This window comes from Poecilia latipinna, unplaced genomic scaffold (genome assembly GCF_001443285.1).
Source record: "Poecilia latipinna isolate Pla-1442-1.1 unplaced genomic scaffold, P_latipinna-1.0 Scaffold234, whole genome shotgun sequence".
NCBI lineage: Eukaryota > Metazoa > Chordata > Actinopteri > Cyprinodontiformes > Poeciliidae > Poecilia > Poecilia latipinna.
In genome coordinates, this window is record NW_015112850.1 from 217,367 (window position 1) to 225,080 (window position 7,714).

The 7,714-nt window shown below is 37.9% G+C and overlaps 1 protein-coding gene across 5 annotated transcripts in view; it reads right to left on the reverse strand.

Moving 5' to 3' along the window:
• The window catches only part of arvcfb (ARVCF delta catenin family member b), a 216,559-nt gene extending 209,912 nt beyond the window's left edge, over positions 1-6,647 (reverse strand). For 2 of the 5 annotated variants that reach the window (XM_015032221.1, XM_015032220.1), the window contains exon 1: positions 6,254-6,647. The gene's annotated coding sequence lies outside the window, so the exon portion shown is untranslated. Of the gene's footprint in view, positions 1-6,173; positions 6,195-6,253 lie in introns of those variants that run through there. The other 3 variants (XM_015032224.1, XM_015032226.1, XM_015032223.1) reach the window with 3 other exon arrangements.
• Positions 6,648-7,714: the final 1,067 nt, after the last annotated feature.

Genomic DNA, 7,714 nt, shown 5'->3' on the forward strand with positions numbered 1-7,714 from the left:
CTTTTTTTGGATTTACTAAAAACCAAAATTTTTTAAAAAAAAAAGAAAAAACCCCCATTCGGTTTTTTTTTTTTTTTTTTTTTGGGGGGGGGTGGCGGGATGGTGAAGTTACTATTGTTGTACATTTTCATACAGTGAACACAAACAAATGAAATTGGGGCACAGTTCCACAGTCAATCAATAAATAACATATACTATCTAAGACATTCAAATGATTTTGCAGCTTGGGAACCTGTAATGCAAATGCTGACTCAGTGCTGAGACCGCAGAGTCAGCTAATCGGGTAATTCAAGAAATCAAACCGCATTATGTAATTTTGTCAGCAACTGAAAATTGCATGCAAGAATTACATCCCACTGGACACGCCCAAACATTTAAATCTAGCTGAAGCACAATCATCTTCTTCAAAATATTTGGCCGTGTGAGCAGGAGTGTTGCTCTTCTTTTTTCTTTCTTTTTTTTAAATTGTCTTTCTTCTCTTCATATGGCACATCAATGTGCACCCTGAGCTGATCTGTGCTCCTCTGTTTACAGTGCTCTGGGCAACTCCAGCGATTACAATTAAGCCGCTCTTATCCCTGGACATAATCAAGGCACACCAGAACGTAGCGGGCGGGGCTAATCCGTCAGTGACACAGAGACCCAAAGCTGGGGAGTGGAGCAGGGAGGTAAACTACAGCATATATGGAGAGCTAACAGTCGACAGACAACAACTTTCTGTTTACCGAAATCTCATTTGGAGCAAACTAAAGAAAAAAAATATCCAATTACGACTCAAAGAGAATATTCAGAGTCAGCATGTGTTTGCGAATCTTACTGAGTTTTTTTTATTATTATTATTTAACAGAGATTTAAAGCTTTTTTCAATCTACCAAGGAAGGGGGTGAGGAGGTTGGGCAAGGTTTGGGAATAGTCAGGAGAGGAATTCAATCAGCGCTATCTGTTAATGCAGGGCCCTGACACGGGGGGCGGCGTAAGAAAAGGGGAATGGATTATCAGCGAGTCAGCATGTTACAAAGCTCAGGCCGCTTGATGCTCTAATAACAACGCAGACGGAGGTCCCAACAACTGGGCAGGGGGAATGATGCTGAGAAAATCTGATTTAAAACCAATTTTGAAACAAGCGTCACTATGTGTGCGTGTGTGACAGTAAGGGGGCTGTCCGCTCTGACCCTGCAATTTAAGGACACAACCACTCACTGAGCTAAATAAATAAATAAATAAATAAATAAAAACGAATTAATCCCGCTGAGAATATGACTCACAATAGCAGCATCTGAGCATTGCCTAATAGTAACGCCACTGGTACGTGTTGGAATTATGGAGGAACTCTCATGCAGTTCTGAGGTTAACATCGGTTTAATTTCACTTTCAATTTGTGGATTTTTGAAAACATTTATTATGGTTCTAATAACAAAAAAAAAAATCTGCAGATATTCCACCTACAGCACTATGGCTTCAGTTCCCCTGTTGGTGCCTGGATCCAACTCAGCCAAAATTCCTGACGTAGGGACGATGTCAGTGCAGTTTTTAAAGGGTCTGAACTCCACTGGAATTAGATGAAACAAATAAAAATGGAATAAATGGACGAGTCAAACATAGAGTGGATTTTTGAAAATATACATGGCGACGAACACATTAATCAACACCAGTAAATGATACATCTCATAGGATATTCAATATACAGAACATTCACTGAACTCCAAATCAGAACCGCACAGCATTCTGGGAGATGTAGGCAGAGGAAAGGCTTTGGCTGCTCAACCTCTCACAACTAGCTAAGCAAGGTGGGTGGCATCGGCTAACTCACTCACTCTTTGGTCAGTTTTGTTTACTGAGACTTCATAATTTGCTTTATTTGGTGTTTCTATTGTTTTGTTTATTTATTTGGATATTTAAAATGACTTCCAGTTCCAATATCTGTCAAATTCAAATTGAAAATGTATTGATCTTTGAGGATCTGTTCTTGCATTATTAGCATTATATCACCTGAAAATGCTCTTAAAATAACAATAATATTGTTCATCACAGTTATTTCTGGGACAATTTATCATCCACCCAAATTTGTTATGAGAGGGCTAACCAGAGCACACCATAATAGTTAAAATATTTAACTTTTTCATTTTTTTTTTCCATTGCTCCTGCCAAAGATTCCTACAACTGAGATCATCATCAACACCAAACTTACTTCACTTCCTGTTCTTGTGACTAAAGTCATAATTCTGAACCAGAAAAAGATTCACCAAAATAAACGTTACGCATTTTAGTTCACACTTTGTTTTACTGGTTCAAATAAACTTTCGAAGAAAAAAAAAAAAAGCAAGGCTCTCTAAATCTCCACAACTGTTGGATTTTCGCTAATTATTTTTTTGCTTATTCGCAGAGAGAACAACAAGAAATCAGTTCTTTAGATCCTACAAATGCATTTTAACCCAGCAGGCGCCTTTTTGTGCACACACCGTTAAAACGAAAGCACACCAATCCAATCCAGTTCTTAATTAAACCAATAAAACAATTAGTTGGGCAAATGAACAGAGATAAAAACTTGACTTGAACAAGAGGGGGAAAAGAATTTAATGGACACCTGAACAAAGTTTTGCAGTCGCATTGCCTATCTAGACAAAGACGTGAGTTATGGGCTTCGCAGAACCGGTGAGGCCGTGAAGGTGCCAAGTCAACGGAGCAGAGTCAGGATGGGTAGGCTTCGGGGCTGGAGAGAGGGGAGAGCGTGGAGTTTGGAGGTGAATGTTAATCACTTCAGGAGCAGAAGTCAGAGCGCTGCAGGTGCTTCCTCTACAAAGAACCATTGACTGGACTGGCTTTACCCCAAACCGCTTGCTATTGCACCCCGCTTCAGTCAGTTCACAGCCACCGGAACGCACTTCCCATGCACAATCCATCACAGCCAAGGAACCTCTGAATCACAGCCACTTCAGCTTTCACACACACATATCTGTCATAAAAGTAACCTGTCAGACAATATATTCGCTTTTTGTACTGTTAGATTTTTTGTTTGTTTGTTTGTTTGTTTGTTTGTTTAAAGGGCCGGTGTTATGTAGATTTGACTTTTTTGACCGTTGTATCATGTTATAATGTTATTCTTTCAACAAAACCATCCATGCACTGTTGCCTTGATAATTTCATGACAACAGTGCAGGGATGCTTGAGACATCCTTTAATCTCCCTTGACAACAATTCAGCTGGGTGAGCCTAGCTCCGCCTTCGAGGATGAAGCTCCACCACTGACCTGTAGTTTCCCCTCCTCCTCAGCTCCTTCAGACTAGCCATGACCAATTAGCAAACACCTGGTGGATCTGCACATCAGCTGAGCTCATTACAGGAGCTACTTCGCAGTGAAAAGCTGATGTAAACATTGTTAAATGGTTAATAGAGGAGCCATGTTTTGATGATTTCCTGACGGTGGAGTTTCAGAAAGAGCAGAAGTTTCGACAGAGGCCCAATTTTAAGGCTTTAAATTGTAACGTCACATTTTTTTACAGTCATGCTTGATATACACATCAATTTTATAGCAACTGAAGTTAGGATAGTTACTCAACAGTGCACCATGTGCCTGGAAAATACATAATAAATGCTGTAGTCTTTAAGAAGAGTAAAGACAACAGAATAAATACATGGCACTGCAGTGGCTTCTAAAATATGATTCACATTTGGATATGAAATGCTACACAAACCACACAACTACACTGAGATGGGTGCAGGGCTAACACAGTTAAGAGAACATTTTCTCTGTCTGCAGAACATAACTTGAAACATATCTACATTGAGATACACATGGTGGTATTAGGTAATTTCTTTTCCATCGATTACATTTATAAAATACACTGTAGGTCTTCCATAGCTCTAACCCACACACCAAAGTGTTATGCATTGCATTCTCCTGAGGACTCCGTGTGTGTATAGTAGAAATACCCCAATGTCTTGGTGATGTGATATTTACAATACAAGTCTCTCAGTTAGCTTAGTCTGAGTTCGGACTAGTTCTCCCTTTTGTTGGTAAATCAAATTTTGAAAATTCTGCATTTTCTTATTTTCTCTTTCGTTTTTTTTTTTTTTTTTTTTAAACAACTAACACAGTGTAGGTTAGTGTAGTTGTTTTGAGTTGAATACAAAATGAGATAGATATCGTGTTTTTGCTCTGATGCGTACCTGGGGATGATGCAATTCCTTGTTTTTCTGTTGGATTAAAAGCTACCACTTCTATCAAAGAACCTGCAGCGCATTTAAAAAATATATTTTTGAATAGAAAAAAAATTGAATGGGTGAAAGCAGAATTGGCGGGTCAAAGTTCTAAGAAAGTGTGAATTAGTTATCGGCAATATAGAGCCCGACTGGCACATCTACATTTAGTATTTCATAGCAGCAAAGGAAAAAAGGAAGGAAAGAGAAGTTTGATGTAATAAACAAAATGAAAAGGTCTTCATTCCAGCTAGCTAACCTGCACTGAACACTGACTGGAAAAAGGAAGGTATTCATCACATTGTGCATATGTGTAAGAGAGCCAGCAAGTCAAGTATTATGTATATATTTTAACTTTAGTATTCATGTCTAGTCCTCCTCTTTACCAGAGCTTTGCTCACTTTTCAACAGTTATCGATTCTGGTCGATAACTGTCGATAATGGTCGATAATGCTGAGCACAATTTGCTCTCTAACTGCAAGTGAGCACAAAATGCATCATGTTAAAATGTCACTGTGCCAACATGTAATTTAATTTCAAGAGGCCGACTGACAAATAAAAGATCACTGCTTTTTAAGGTCTGAGTCCATAGATACTGGGTAATAAACTCCAGACTATAACAAAAACTACAGGGATTGAAATGAATAAATGAAAAAAAAAATCTTGGGTTGCCTCTGTTCTAATTTCTCATTTCCGTACTGTTTTTGTAACCTGTTATTAGTATTCCTTAGCTATTTGTACAAAACTTTACAGTTAAAAACAAAAGTTCTATAAAGAAAAAACCCACTGATTGTTGACACCGTCCAGCCAGTAGACAAAGTTGCCTTGAATTGAGCATTCAGAGCTTCACAATGTATCACAGTTAAAAGAACGCAATATTAATATCCCTTAGCACTGCTTGCAATTTAATACGGACCACAATGTTCCAGGCATCAGGAATTTATGTTTTACATGCTAACAATATATCAAACCTATTTAATCTTGCTGCTGTGTGTACCCACATCTGACACAGATAATGATGCCCCCAAAGTGATGAAAGCAAAAATAAAGATGAGAAAGAGGGGAAAATATGAATTAATACAACAGATATGGGCTTTGCAATTATAATAATAAAAAAACTGTCAATTGATGATTTTCTAATATTTTTATCAGGATGTATTATTTCAGGAATATTGAAAATGACTGTAGGCAAATGTCTTTGATTTTATTGAGTAGCCAATATATATAAAAGACACTAATATCAACAACACAAAGTAAATATCTTAAATCTCGAGTTTCAAAGTGAATGTCCATGCTAGCAGTAAGTGCCTCCTCCAGCCTCCTGGGGCCATTAGAGGCTATCGGGTGTGAAAAAGCTGACCAGAGCCAATTAAACTTTAATGAGAACTTTGTCTGAGGAGGTCTTTGCCGATGGTTGTTCTGAAACCAACCCCCCCAATCCAGCGTTTTACTACATACTAAAAAAACAAGAACCCCATCCGTCAAACTGTTATATGGCCGCCCCTTCTCCAAATAAGGTGATTACAGGAGGGGGAAACCGGAAGACTCTCCATGGTAACTCCGTTTCTAACAGGAGGAGCAAAAACAATGGACTACTATAAAGATGATTGACAGCTCGTTGCGGCTAGCGCTCGTTCCAATTCACTGCATCCATTAGCAAGACAGGTCCAGGACTATCGCCACGAGCACAATAATAATAATAATAATAATAATAATAATAATAATAATAATAATAATAATAATAATAATAATAGATATATTCCTCAGCCTATTTTGCGCAGCTAACCCCTCATTAACACTAATATCCCCTTCAAGTCTCATTTTAACTAGATAACTGTAAACAAAGCAGATTCTTGCGTCCTATGCCGTCGTTACGTTTCATGAACTAATTCCTCTGTAAGGAAGCGTGCATCTTTCTCAGTGCTATCTGACCGCGTTACATGGCTGCTATTTAAATTTTTTTTTGTCACACCCACCTCCTACTGAGCAGCAACGGCACGAGCCAAAAACTTGGCATTACAGCCACAGCACAGACAGCGGGGTATTGCAACTGTACCTCAGTTTCTTCTCCTGGTCATCGTTGTCCTCGAAGGCGAAGTGACTCTGCCCCCTGTGAGGGAGCGGATCAGAACTGGAGCCTCAGATGAACGCCGTTATTTTGCATGCAACTTAGCTGCTGCAGAGACTACTCTTTTTTTTCTTTTTTCTTTTTTTACAAGCTCCAGAATCTCCGGTCGGACCTGCCAGCTTTGTGTGTCTCTCCGGTCGAGTGCCACATAGGAAAAACTAAAGTAACCCAACTGCTTGCAAAGTTGCATTCAAAGCAGTCATTATTAATAGTGAATTTAGCAACTGCGACGTTGAGTTGAATGGAAAGCAGGAGCACGCTTTATCCCTCTCATCAACAAAAAGTGCTGGATACTGTCGGTCACGGCGAGTCTGTCTCCGCCCCACCGCCACTTGTGCAGTACTGGAGGAAATTTCAGTAAGAAATGTCCTCCAGTTACTTAAGTAAATCTATTGCGCAGATGTAAATACTTCATGTGCGAAAATTGTATCAAAAATATGTAATTTTTTAAATGACCATTCTAAATTCCACAAAAAATAGTTAATGAGTATCAGTACCCCTTATTTGTTTTTATCTTATTTACCTATAGTCACACTGAATAAATTACAATATTAAAAAGTTTATTTATTTCAGTACTAAATTCACAAGTGACACATAGATTCCTTTCACCGGACGTATGCTTGCAAGCTTTTATTTTCACTAATTATGGTGGTTTTCCGCTTGTAGTTCATGAAAACACGACATAAGATTAAAATATTACATCAGAACAATAAAAGAAAACATTTTTAAGTGAGTTGAATTAAAAGTATATTTACCTGCTTAAAGGTTGTTATTTTCAAAAGGTACTTTTAATTTGACGTCGTATCGGAACACTTATTGTAAGTTACTGGATGTGATAATAATAATAATAATAATAATAATAATAATAATAATAATAATAATAATAATAATAATAATAATAACAGTAACAGTACAGGTTTTTTTCTTACCTCTCCCTATTATACAACTTAATATAAAATAACATGGGAAAAATAAAGAAGCTTATTTAGCATAAAAACAACGAAATTATTGTGGCATGGTAAGCTCATTGTTCCACCCTAATGTTTTTGTTTCTTGTCCATCAACGTATCGTCATTCGTAAATTCTTAATTGTGTATATTGTCTATTAAAAATAGCTTTTGACGTAAACATTGGTTTAATTAAAGTACCTAAGCACGCCTTTCGTTGTTTTCTATAGGCTAACCTGACACTCACAATATGGCAGACGCACTAACGTGTCATTTCTAAAGGTCGACGAAGCCGATGCGTCGGTATTAATCCTTTTCCGTCAACCGGTGTGGGATTTAGATAGAAGGGAGGCGTTTCAAGATTGAATGAATCGCAAAGTTATTGCTCTCAACCACGGACTGCGAGGCAAATCAATTATTAGGTCAATAAATATTGATAATT